The sequence below is a fragment of the Malus domestica genome, chromosome 16 (genome assembly GCF_042453785.1).
Source record: "Malus domestica chromosome 16, GDT2T_hap1".
NCBI classification, from domain to species: Eukaryota; Viridiplantae; Streptophyta; class Magnoliopsida; order Rosales; family Rosaceae; genus Malus; species Malus domestica.
The window spans coordinates 20,856,665-20,871,281 of record NC_091676.1 but is presented as its reverse complement, the minus strand read 5'-3'; the positions used below and the strand labels follow the sequence as shown (position 1 = coordinate 20,871,281).

At 37.1% G+C, this 14,617-nt stretch overlaps 1 long non-coding RNA gene across 1 annotated transcript; it reads left to right on the top strand.

Moving 5' to 3' along the window:
- The first annotated feature begins 9,372 nt into the window (after positions 1–9,372).
- On the top strand, positions 9,373–10,496 carry LOC139192966 (uncharacterized). The gene is made up of 2 exons (XR_011577556.1): positions 9,373–9,679; positions 10,247–10,496. It is a non-coding gene; the product is annotated as an uncharacterized lncRNA (long non-coding RNA).
- Positions 10,497–14,617: the final 4,121 nt, after the last annotated feature.

The following is a 14,617-nucleotide window of genomic DNA, read 5'->3' as shown; positions in this document are numbered from 1 at the left end:
CACAATTGCGGCCTCACGACTACTCTCACTTAGGTGAGTCCTCCAAGAGTACATGTGACCTGTACTCTGCGGGAGATTGCCCGTCTTGGAACTCATTCAAGACAATGTCTTTCCTTAACACACATATCATCAGCACAAATGTCATAGGGATGAGCAAGGGATTTTATTTCAAATCTCCTATTTTAGAGTGTTGGAATATAAGTCACGCATTATGAATTGTTTCTACCCATTGAACCTTTTTCATGGGATCTCCAATCACAAAGGTTGGGTTTCTTCCCTAGGTGACTTCCTTATGGGTTTAAGCCCATCCCCCTCAACAAATCTAGGACTCCATTTCTAGATAGACCTTTGGTCAGTTGATCGGCAATGTTCTTTTCCGACTTCACATAGTCCAAAGAAACAACTTCTTTATTTAATAAGCTTCTTGCAGATTTGTATCTAACATTAATTTGTCTATTTAATTTCTTATTTGTATGTGTCTGTCTCACTAAATCTATCACAGCCTTGTTATCACAATGTATGGAGATGGCAGGTATAGGCTTGCTCACTAATGGGATATCAAGTAAAAAATTCTTAATCCATTTAGCCTCTATACATGCAGTATCAAAAACTATAAGTTTAGATTCCATTGTACTTCTAGAAATTATTGTTCGTTTCTTAGATCCCCAATATATAGCTGCTCCTCCCAATAAAAATACATAACCTGAAGTAGATTTCACTTCAGAGCTATTAGTGATCCAATTTGCATTATTATACCCTTCTACTACATAAGGAAATCCTTTATAGTGTATAGAATAATCCATAGTTCCTCTTAGATACTTAAATACTCGCCTTAAAGCATTCCAATGTTCTTTACTTGGATTATGAGTGTATCTACTTAGCCTTCCAACCGCATAAGCTATATCAGGTCTAGTTTATTTGCTATATACATCAAAGACCCAATCATTAGAGAATACTGGAGTTGACACACGGGGTTCACCACTATTTTTAAGTAAGCACACACTTGGTTCATACGGTGTCGATATAGGATTGCAATTGAAAAAATTGAACTTCTTAAGCATTTTCTCAATTGAACTAGCTTGGTTTATAATAAAACCTGCTTGTGTTCTTTCTACTTTCATTCCCAAAATAATATTGGCTTCTCCTAGATCTTTCATATCAAATATCTTTGATAGATAAGACTTTACATCTTTCACAATTTCCAGACTTGTTCCAAATAGTAATATATCATCAACGTAAAGACATAAAATAACACACTGTCTATTGCATTCCTTATAGTAGACACACTTTTCATGCTCATTAATTTCAAAATCATAATCTAAAATGACTTTATCAAACTTCTCATGCCATTGCTTAGGAGCTTGCTTGAGTCCATATAACGATTTAACCAACTTACACACTTTATGTTCTTGGCCTTTCACTATAAATCCTTCGGGTTGCTCCAAGTAAATTTCTTCATCTAAGTCTTCATTCAAAAATGTTGTTTTAACATCCATTTGATGAACTACTAAATTATGTATAGAAGCTAACGCTATAAGGATCCTAATTGTGGTAATCCTAGACACAGGAGAGTAAGTGTCAAAATAATAGATTCCTTTCTTTTGAGTGAATCCCTTGGCTACTTGCCTAGCTTTGTACTTGTCTATACTTCCATCGGGCTTTAGTTTCTTCCTAAATACTCACTTATAACCAATTGGTGCAGTACCGGGTGGTAAATCCGTTAACTCCCAAGTGTTTTGTAAAATAGACTCAACTTCTCTAATTATAACTTCTTTCCAAAATGGAGCATCGACGGAGATCATGGCTTCCTTATATGTTGTTGGATCACCTTCAATTAGAAACGTATAAAAATCATCACCAAAGTTCTTCTCCACTCTAGGTCTCTTACTCCTTCTAAGTTCAGCTAGAGGTTCTTCTTCATTTGAAACTTGATGGCTAATACTTGTGGAGGCTTTGTCAGTACTAGTGCATGATCTATCTACCACTTGCTTTTGCATTCTAATCTTGAAAGGAAATATGTCTTCAAAATATGTTGCATCCCTAGACTCCAATATAGTGTTATTCGAAATTTTATTTATTTCAGAGTTGATCACTAGAAATCTATTGGCACCTATTATTATGAGCATAACCTAAGAAAACAGTATCCACGGTTTTAGGTACTATCTTCTTTCTCTTAGGTTCTGGGATTGCAACTTTAGCCAAACACCCCCACACTTTCAAGACTTGGAGATTTGGTGTTCTCTTTTTCCAAATTTCATATGGAGTATTAGTGTTATCTTTAATAATTACTCTATTTAATATAAAACATGTAGTCAAAATTGCTTCCCCCCACAAATTTTCCGGTAATCCAGAACTCAAAAGCATTGCATTCACCATGTCCAATAAGGTCCTATTCTTCCGTTCTGCAACTCCATTTGATTGTGGAGAATAGGGTGCTGTTACTTCATGTATAATACCATGCTCTTTACAAAAAACACTAAGATCGGTAAGAGTGTACTCACCACCTCTATCAGACCTAAGTCTCTTTATCCTTTCCTCTAATTGATTTTCCACTTCTGTCTTGTAAATCTTGAATTTACCAAAGGCTTCATCCTTGGTCTTTATCAAATAAATATAACAATACTTCGAACAATCATCTATAAATGTGACAAAATACTTATTACCAGCTCTAGTAGGTAGTCTATTTGAGTCATAAACATCATTATGTAAAAGCTCTAAAATTTGGGTATTTCTTTCGATGGACTTAAAAGGTTTCTTGGGTTGTTTTGCTTGTACACAAAACTTATGCTTGAGATTCATGTTTGACTTTGGGACTAGATCCAAATCCATCATTTTCTTAATTTTGAACAAGTTTACATGTCCCAAACGTCCATGCCAAACATTACTAGATTCAACATTACGAACTTTTGGAATATTATGGCACTTGGAAGAAACACTTAACTTAAATAATACTTCACTGATAAAACCTTTTCCAATAAATACATTATTCTTGGTTATTACAACCTTATTTGATTCCATTACAACTTTGTAGCCTTGCTTTACTAAGCATGATCCACTAATTAAATTTCTTCTAATATCAGGTACATGTCGCACGTCCTTCAAAGTTAAGACCTTTCCAGATGTCATCTTTAGTTCAATGTCTCCAATTCCAAGCACTTGCGACATTGAGTCATTTCATAGAGTTATATGTCCTCCACCTGATTTTTTATAGGTTTTAAAAAATTCACGATCAAAACAGACATGTATGTTAGCTCCAGAATCTACCCACCAATCCTGATTTTCATAAGTAAAATTGACAAAGGAATTGTTCGCGTCAAGAATTTCCGTCGGGGATGTTTCCTGGCCGACGAGCACACAGCTCCCCTGGAGGTTGGCGCCGGTTGAGGGCTGCTGTCGGGCTTCTGCTTCGCTGTCGGGCGTTGTCGGGCAAGTCTCGTCGGGCAAATCTCGTCGGGCAAGACTCTTCGGGCAAGGCTGAAAGAGAATGACAACGTTAACTTTGAGAGGTGCCTTTGTAGGGCCTTAGGTGTAGGCCTTGAGGCTCACTATCAAGGTTAACATTTAGGTGCTCAGGCGTGCCACTGCCATCTTTAGCATGGCAGATGTAAAATGGTTGTCATGCTTTAGTTGTATATATGTATGTATCCAAGAAACCGTGTTAGTTATAACAGGTGCCTTTGTGGGGCCTTAGGTGTAGGCCTTGAGGCTTCCCATAAATAACTAAACCAGTGCTCGAACGCATCATATTTGTTCTCGTGATTGTAGGAGTTTTCTAACTATTATACTTCTGATTACCCGAATCCAAGAAGTAGAATGAACCCAAATAGGTGCCTTTGTGGGGCCTTAGGTGTAGGCCTTGAGGCTTCCCATCAGAGTTCATTCTTATACTTAGACTCATTAGATCGCTGAACGGAATGAATCCAAATGGATACCTTTGTGGGGCCTTAGGTGTAGGCCTTGAGGCTTTCCATTAGAATCCATTCCATGCTCAAGCGTTCTATGGTAATCATGATATAATAGAAAGAAAACTAGAAGGTAGGTTGATTACTTGCGCCCCAAGTAACTTCGGACTTCTCGTTTATCAAGGACTGTCGTGGATGGGTTAAGTCCACATAAGGTTCTTTTTTTATGCCTTGAGGCCAATGACTTTTAACTGATCAGATTTACATGCCTGAGGGCTTAGGACTTGGATCTGGTTTGAACACTGACGATATATTCAAATCGGATTCAAGTACTGAGAAAGCCTCTTAATAATCATGTTGCTAGAAATAACTTGCATATAACTGGAAGTATACAACATATTGAAAAGACAAAACCAAAGCAAAGAAGGTCGGGCAAGGTTAAACCTTATCGGGTAAGGTTGCTCGTCTTGCAGGTTCCTATCTTTGTAGTTTTGTCAAAGGTCTGAAAGCTTAGAGGGGTAGAGAGAGATTACAAAAGATGAATCGATACTACAGCAAGGTTGAACAAGGTAGCAGAGCTATTACAAAAGGTTGAAGAGAGGGTTATCCCGAGAGGGATGAAGGTTTGTCCCGAAAGGGATGAAGGCTGACTACAGCTTTGTTTTGAAGGCAAATCTGACTTTGAGCAGAGTTTGTGCTTGCATTTGTTTGTTTGATTGAGTGTCTTTAATCCTGGATTTTCTTTCTTCTTATATAGACAACTCGGCTTGGCCTTTGGTAGCAGCAGCTTTGCCCGAATGCGGTTTGAGGGTGATGACTCATCAGCTATTTTACATGTAATGCCACCATAAAGTGCTTTATGGGCTGTGTAGCTGACCAGTCTACACCACTTGGCCTTTGGGTAGGTAAGCAAGTGGTCTTCATGAGCTGCACCAAGTTAGAAAATGCCTTTCCCTGCCTTCTGGGCTTCGACTGGGCTTCGGCTATCTCCCTTTCGGGCCTCCTTTTGGGCCAACTCATTTCTTGAGCCCAAAGTTCAAGTTTTGATCCAAACAGGAATCATACTTAAAATGTGTTTGAGAAGATTGTTGCTCCATCAGCATATTCACTTGGGCTTTTGGACCATTATGATTTGATTTATACTTGTTCTCCTCAGTCTTCTTGTAGAAGCAATCCTTAGCCTTATGATTGGTTCTTCCGCAAACGAAGCAAACCCCCTTCTCTCTCCCTTGATCCTTAGTCTTGTGAAAGTTCTTATTTTGGTTGGGTGATTTGAATTTAAAATTTGTTCTTCTAGGTTTGAAATTCCTCTTATTATTTATGGTGAACTTGATTTTGTTTTTTCCATATTTGTTGGTGTCATTCTCAACTAAGTTCATAGTTGCTTGTCTTTCGGTTTCCTTCTTTTGGCTTGACCTATGCTTCTCTTCGATCCTAATTGAATTTATGAATTGAACCGAAGTAAATTCTCCTTGTTTATGCCTTAAGGTTCTAGCAAAGTCATTCCAAGATTGAGGTAATTTATCAATAAGGCAGGAGACTTTAAAGTCCTCACTGAACTTCGTTCCTTTCTTTTCAATACCTCTTAATAGCTGTTGATACTCATGTATTTGTTCCCCCACAGACTTATTATTAACCATCTTATAATCATTAAAGTTTGAGATCGTAAACCTATCCATCCCAGCATCTACAATTCCATATTCCGCTTCTAAAGTTTCCCAAAGTTCTTTGGCGGTGGATGTAGTAGCATGATACACATCATAGAGGTGATCAGATAGGGCACTTAAGATTCTATTGTGATAATGGTATTCTATGAGTTAAGGGGTTAGTTTAGAAGATGACTCTTTAGAAGAGGAATCTTTGTTTGATTGAGTTTCTTCAAGTGCGGATACAAGTCCTAAGACAGTCAACCAATATTTCACTTGTTTTTGCCACCTACGAAAATTATGGTCACTAAATTTTTCAGGCTTAACACTATTGGCTTCTTCTAGACTTGCCATTTGTTATGTAATATTGATTAGTAATAAGTGAGAGAGAAATACGATTGCTACAACACTATAGAAATTAAAACAAATTTGTCACTCAAAGGTTTCAACACATATAGTATAAACTATTGTATAATATCCTTACATCAATTAATAGTAATAACTACAAACAGATTTGACAAAAGCACCTTAGAGCAAATAATATATGAATATTCAATTACAAATCAAATATAATAAACAGATTTAATTACCACAGGGCAAGTAATAGATCAATATGTAATTACGAATCAAATATAACTAACAGATTTGATTACCACTGAGCAAGTTCTTATCGATATGCAATTTTAGTCAACTTGCGTATTTCCAAGAGTTTACAGTTAAAGCAATTGTATTTTAAATTGATAACAACTTAATATTTAAGATTGAATGGCAATTAAAAATATTTAAGATTGAATGGCAATTAAAAATATTTAAGATTTAATGGCAATTAAACTATACAAGATGTGCAGAGAATCAAATTATTAACAACAATGTTCAAGTCAAAGACGCAATCATATATCGCAGAGAATCAATTATCTTGGCAACTATAGTGCAGAAATTTAAAAGTGGGTTTTACGATTTGCAGATAATCAAACATGCAATGAAAGTTATTAACGACAGGAGTGAAAGATTTTAACTGCTATTTAGATGCAATCAACGAAGGGTATTAACGGCATCAAAATTACAATTCTACTGTAAAAACCAGTGTTCTAAAGGCGGCCGCCTAGGCGCTACACGGTGGCTAGCCGTTCCGATTAGCCCATAATTGGGAGAAAAATCGGCAAGAGGATTAGGCGGGCGCGGAGGTAGCCTAGGCGGTGCTTGGGCGGCCTAGGCGGGCGACTCGATGGCCTAAACGGTCTGGCCGTTTTAGAGTTTTGTCGTTGCAGAGCTACGTTCTTGCTCTGGTTCTGCCTTCTGCGTTTCAAAGTTTCGAATTCCAGACGGAAGGAAGAAGAAGATTTAAGTGAGTCTCTCTCTTACCATTCCCCCAACGTGACAGACAGACGTGACCACTCCGTCCACTCAACTCCACTTTTCGTTTTATTTTTTTAAATTAAATTCTAATCAATTCCAGGGACCGATCACATACATTGAATATTGGCACGTCCCTTTTTGGTGCACTGCGCCCCACTTCCCTTTTTACAGATTACACCTTTACTTCTTTTTTTTTAAGTTCATTATATAATAAATAATCTTTAAAAAATATTTATTAAGTAATACATACTTATTATCATATAAATTTTCATCTTATACCATCTAATTCATTAAAAACAAATTCTTATTTATTGGAGAGACATTGTTAGATACTTTTTTTGTATTTTATAATTCTTTTATTATTTTATTTATGGATTTCATACAAGTATAATTTTTTGTAAGTGTCAATATGCACTTATTTACAAGATATACAAGAAATTTACCTAAATCCGCCTAGGCCGCCTAGGCGCTAGCTCACCGCCCGACTAGCGCCTAACGTTTTTTAGAACCTTGGTAAAAATAGATTGTAAAATTTGCAATTATATTATCACACTTTTATGGCTTTAGATTGTGTAATATATTGCAGAAATATACCAATTATTTATATGATCAAATATATCAAATCAAATGTATAATCACTATCAAACTTATGAAAATTAAATTGGGAAAAAGGAATAAGAAAATCTGGCCTGTGAACCAAAGAGAGGACCGATGTTGCTGCCTTAAAGCCGTAGACGCCTCCCTATGTGCAGGTTATGGCGTTGCCTACAACTCCAAGATACAATCCAAAACCTCACAGGATGTCTGATCCGATATGCACGCCAACGGCAGACGGGATTACCAAGTAGTGATCAATTCCCCAAGAATTATGAAGTAGGAATGTAAATAGATTGACAAAGATATGAGAATTGAGAGAGACAGAAAAGTTTTAAGCGTATATTGTTTTCTGTCTGAAGTTTTATATTAAAGAACTCCTCATACCCTTTTAAAAAAGGAATATGACTTTTCAAATAAAACACAACTCTTAAATATTATAAATAAAAAAAATAATAATAAGTTTTGAATCTTTAAAATAAAATATTATTAAAATAATTAAAATAACCAACAGTCATATCATACAGCCACTTCACTATTTGGCAAGTCTGTTAGATTAAACTATCACAATCATAAACATACAAGTTCTGAACTTTTGGATCAAAATAACTACTACTTTTGCTTCGAATAGGTAATCAACATTGCTATCGTACTGGTCGTGGCACCTGATGAAAGATGAATGAAAGATTTCATCTTTGAAGTCATGATACGGTGCATAATGATGTTATCCAAGCTACATTTTGAAGAAAAAGATTGGCTAAGTTTAGATGAGCAGCTTCACAGAATGCAGATACAGATACCTCTCCTTCTTCATCAGCATCTTCCTGGTTGATATATGAATACTTCTAAGAAAACATTAGATTGTTTACCAAAATAATCACTGTCGAAATATTCAAGGAATTATTGTCCATGTATTTTCAGGTAATCTGGCAACTACGAACTCCTTAAAATGAATGAAGTTTTGTCTCTTTAAGTCAACTCATCACACTGATTTGAACTTGTTATTAGTAGGCCTTGGAATTGAATAGCATAGCTGGATGGATTTCAAAACCGATTAAAACTTAGCGATATACTCTTAATTTTTTTGAGCTCGTCAACCCACACTTATTTTTCTTGATACATCATCATTTGAGTGGTATCCTAATTATGCCTTTTCTTATTTTCAACTTCTGTCCTTAGTTGTTAAACTTTATTCTTAAAGGCCAAATCAACAGCTACAAATTGCTACAAAAAACAGCTAGATATTTTTCCTTAATTTGTCCCCATTTCTTGTTTTTCATTGGGTCGATCAGCAAAAGGAGACCAAACAGTGACCAACCAAATAAACCATACACACAGGATCCTGTTAGAAATAAAAAACCTAATACACGAAGAATGGAGTCCATTGTTTTGAAAACCAGTACCTCCACCATAACTATAAATTGATCCAAAAGTGAGGCTGTATTAGTATCTTACATTGTGTTTCAAGGGTTAGCTTCCATTAGAGATATGTTATGTATGTGGCAAATAGCTGTAGAGTCACAGAATGAAGATGAATATGATGCTCATGCAGACCTGATCAATAGGGGTGGGTTCAAAAAACCGAAAATCAAACCGGACCGAGGCCGAAAAAACCGAACCGAACCGAATCTGGTCAGTTTTTTTGAGGTTCGGAAACCGAACCGAACCGATAAATATATTTAATTATTTTTTTCAATATTATAAATAGTTTAGTCATACAATCATAACAAAACAAAACTTGTTGCCAAGTTGGTTTCAGGGCAAATTTTCAAGTTGCAGCGTAAGGGTTCGAACCCTCATGCCTCCAACATTTCAGAAAAGTTTTTAATTTTTTTGAGAAATCAACAAAACCCTCTAAGTTAACCCTAGCCACTAGCAGTAGCAGCCACACCTTTTATTCATTCCCCTCTTCTCTCTCTCGTTCCCTTCCCTGCCTCCAGTGTAACCCTAACCCAATAACCTTCTCGCGCAGCGACCCTTCTCACTCTCAATCTCTCACACCTCGCCCTCGCCGTGAGCTTCTTCTTGCCGTTTCGAGCCCCAAAAATCAAACGCCGCGGCAAACAGGCGCTGAAAAATGGATGGGGGGAGTTCCGGCGCTGCTTCCGATGGAGTCCCCGCCAGATGGGTTTCTCTCTTCTGCATTGCCAGCTTCTTCCTCGGTGTTCTTGTTGTCAACAGGTTCTCTCTCTCTCTCTCTCTCTAAGATCTTGTGCTGAGGTGGTTCTCACAGCTTCTAGATTTGCTTCTCAGTCTAATGGGGATTGTAAATTTTCATTCTTTTAATGTTGTTTGCTGCAAATGAGCTTTCTTTTTTTCGACCATTTTGCTGCTTTTTGCAAATGATGCTCTGGTTTTTGGATTCAAGTTCTATTGGCACCATTATTTGAAATTTAGGATGTTTGCTATCTATTTGGTAATTTTGAATTGTACTTACGTTTCCAATTGGACTAATGGATGCTAAATCTTGGTCGTAATTTAAAGTTACATGAATTGGCGTAAATTGCAAAGTAAGACACGATTAGGTATGGAAATGGGGACCAATGAAAGTTTCAGCAACACCAATGAGTATATAAGAGTCTTTATTTGCAAGAAACTATCTCAAGCAGTCAAACCCAACATGTAATGTCGTTGTAACCCTTCATTAACATAGCATAAGCCTAGAGTTGATTGGAAATGATGAAGCCACACATTTTTCTGGTATGATAACAAGCTATTATCCCTCTGTAAATTATCTCATGTATGCAGGATGGCGCAGCTGTAACTGGTCTTGGTACTCCACGAGAACTTGGATCAAGAGACCTTTCCAACTTTCTGTCGTCTTTGAGTCACACCTCAGTACAACATAAACCTGATGTTTATGCCCAAACAAATATCTATGACGAGCATCAGCGGTCACAATGGGCATGGTGTGTGTGTGTTGTGTTGAATAACCGAAAAAGGATGACTCTGAAGTGACTTTGAATGTAAACTTTCATATTTTCATTTTTTTTAAAAATTTTTGGAGGAAGAAAAAAAAAAAAAAAAAACCGAAAAAAAACCGAAACCGAACCGAAATTTCGGTTCGGTTTCGGTTTTGGGAAAAAACCGAACCGTTGAGAACCGAACCCAGCCCTACTGATCAAGGTTCTCAAAAATCAATATCGAATTTGATGATTTACCTGAGGTATGTATGCCAAAAAAACCCATTACACCCTCTAACAAGAGTACTAGTTATCCTTGTTAAGATCTGAGTTAACTTGTATATACAGGAATTGGATTTTGAAAGGGAGCTAAAAACAGAGAGAGGAGAGACAAGAATATTCACAACTGTATTCTCTACTAAAACTGCAGAGAGCAACCTTTCATTGATATTCATTCCTTTCTCTTACATCAGACATCATTACCGTTCAAATACATGAGCCAATGTGATCATGACACATGGCAGTACAAAGCATATGAGCCATTGAAAATGAGTCCTGATCTAAGACCATAAACTTGGCATATGAGCACAAGTTATCACAACATAAAACAGCTACACAATAGAACAAAGATAAAGTAAATAAGTAAATCATTTATTAACATGAAATTAGTAAGTAATTTACTTTTCAACACTCCATTCTAAATTGCTAACTGATTCCACACCCAGCAAACTTCTCAAGTTGTTGAATCTGTCTTTGGGAAGAGCCTTGGTAAAGATGTCTGCAATCTGTTCTTCACTTTTGCTGTAAATCAGATCAATGACACCTTCTTGAATTGCATCTTGAATAAAATGAAACTTCCTTCCAATATGCTTGGTTCTTTGATGAAACACAGGATTCTTAGACATAGCTATAGCTGAAGTGTTGTCACAGAATAGTGATGTTGCTGCAGCTTGCTCTTCTCCAAAGTCCTTGAGCACAAACCTAAGCCAAATGGCTTGAGATGTTGCTTCAGCTGCACTAACATACTCTGCTTCTGCAGTTGAAAGTGCTACACTGTGTTGCTTAATTGAAGCCCATGAGAATGCCCCACTTCCAAATGAAAAAGCATACCCTGAGGTGCTTTTCATATCCTCCTCAGATCCACTCCAGTCACTATCGCAATAGCCAATCAGCAAGGCAGATTTTCCATTCAAATATTCAATTCCAAAGTCAATTGTTCCTTGGATGTACCTTAGGACTCTTTTAGCAACTCCATAATGTTTCTTGGTAGGCTTGTGCATAAATCGTGCAAGCACACTAGCAGAGAACATAATATATGGTCTAGTTGCTGTTAAATACAGAAGACTTCCAACAATTTTTCTATACTCACACTCATCTGCAGGTTCACTTCCATCTTCTCTTCTCAGTTTATCAGTTGCAACCAATGGAGTGCTCACTGGTTTGCAATCTTTGAGCCCAAATTTATCCAAAAGAGTTAGAGCATATTTTTTTTTATGTATAAATATACTCCCTTCAGTTTGAGTTACCCCCATTCCAAGAAAGTGATGAAGTAAACCCAAATCTGACATCTCATATTTGCACATCATTTCAACTTTGAATTCTTCCATCATTTCTGCATTGCTCTCTGTGTACACAATGTCATCAACATAGATTGACACAATCAAGGTACCAACACCTTCCTTGCTTCTCACATATAGAGTTGCTTCACTTGAGCTTCTATGAAATCCATAGTGAATTAAATATGTGTCAATTTCACTATACCAGGCCCTTGGTGCCTGTTTTAGACCATAGAGGGCTTTTCTCAGCCTATACACCTTGTCTTCAGCCCCTTTAATCACAAAACCATCAGGTTGATCAACATATACCTCATCCTCAAGAACACCATTCAGAAAGGCTGATTTAACATCCAATTGCCGCAGTTTCCAACCTTTCTGTGCAACTAGTGCAATGAGTGTCCTAATAGTATCTAACCTTGCCACTAGAGAAAAGGTTTCATTAAAATCAATCCCAGGTTTTTGTGTGTAACCTTTGGCTACAAGCCTTGCTTTGTGTTTTTGAATAGAGCCATCAAGATTCAGCTTTGTTTTATATACCCACTTCACACCCACAACAGGTTTGCTACTGGGTCTGTCAACTAATTCCCAAGTGGAATTCTTTTCAATCATCAATATTTCTTCTGTCATAGCCTTTTTCCAAGCATCATCTTTGACTGCCTCACTGAAATCTTCAGGTTCAATGATGCTCATGTTGCATTGAGCATATACATCACTCAAACTCTTCCATTTCTGTGGGGTATGATCATAAACTTCAGAGATTGGAACTAGAGAACCAAGTGAAACAGGTTCTTGAGATGCTTGCAGATCTCTAGTTGATTGTGATCTCAGATGAGATTGCATTGATTGAGGTGAATCACTTGAATCTGGATCAAATTCAGATATCCTTGAGCTTCCTTCATCATTCCAAAGACTAGGAACTTGAATTGATTCATTAGTTTCCCAGTTCCATATTGCTTTCTCATCAAAGATTACACTTCTTGATAGTTCAACCTTTTGAGTTCTCAAGTTGAAAACTCTATATCCTTTTTCACAATTTCCATATCCAACAAATACTCCATTCTCACCAGTTTCCTCCAGTTTGTGTCTTTTCTGTGAAAGAATGTGAATATAACACAAGGAACCAAATATCTTCAAATATTTGACACCTGGCTTCCTTCCACTAAATGCCTCAAATGGAGTTATTTTGTTCAAAGCACTTGTTGGACATCGATTTTGCAAATACACAGTTGTGTTGACAGCTTCAGCCTAAAACTTCAAGGGAATCTTCTTTTCAATCATCATAGTTCTTGCCATTTTAATTACTGTTCTGTTCTTTCTCTCTGCAACATCGTTTTGTTGCGGGGAGTAAGCAACAATCAATTGCCCTTCTAATTCCATATCTTCATAGAACCTTGAAAACTCTAGAGATGTATATTCTCCACCCCTATCACTTATGAGTTTCTTAATTTGATAGCCACTCTGTAGCTCAACCATGGATTTAAACCTTTTGAAAATGTTGAAGACTTGAGACTTGTGCTGCAAGAAAAACACCCAACACATCCTAGTGTGGTCATCAATAAATGTGAGAAAGAATCAGTTGCCTCCTAGAGTAGTTATCTGCATTGGGCCACATATATCATAGTGAATAAGTTTTAGAGGTTGTGATGCCCTCCAAACTTTTCCCTTGTCAAATGGTTCCCTGTGACCCTTCCTTGTAGCACATCCAGAGCAAACATGCTCAGAGACTTGTAGTCTAGGTAAACTCTGCACCATTTCCTTCTCTTGCAGAAGCATCAAACTAATGTAGTTTAGATGTCCATATCTTCTATGCCACAACCAAGCTGATTCTTCAACAGTTGCTCTATTAGCCATGTGAGGATTAACATATTCCAAACTTAATGGAAAGCATCTGTTTCCTTTCATTGGAACACTTGCAATCAGATCTTCCAATATCAACCATGTAATCACCAAACACAAGCCAATATACATGTTCTACCATCTGCCTTACACTCAATAAGTTTTCATCCAATCCAGGTACTATCAAAACTTCTTTAATATACCTAGTCACACCTTTCATCTCTATTACCAATGTGCCTTTGCCTATTGACTGCACTAAATCTCCAGTGCCCATTTTAACTCTACACTTCACATTCTTATCAACATCAATAAGCAAGGATTCATGGGAGGTCATACGATTGCTACATGCACTATCTACATACCATATATTCATACTTCTTCCAATAGTAGCAGAATGGCAGGCATAAAACATAGTTGCAGATTCTGTTACTTGATTCGCAAAGTTTACAAGTTTCCCAGTCTTGTTTGGTTGATCACAGTCCTTGATGAAATGACTAAAACGATTGCATCCATGACATTTCGGCTTCCCTTTAAACCAGCACTCACTATAGTGCAGTTTATCACAATGCTTGCATTTTCCCTTAGACTGATCAGATTTTCCTCCTTGATCATATTTGCCACCTCGATTAGCAAGATTATGAGGTTTAGGATCCCATTTCTTTCCTTTTGATTTCCAATCCTTCATTGGTTTAGAATTACCAAACGAGAGATTTGGTTGAGTTCCTTTTGAGTTCAGATTTAGAGTACTGAAAGCTCTTTCAATGGTACTCTCAGCATACCTATCAAGGCGTTGTACAAACCCTCTTAATGCTGCAATCACTTCT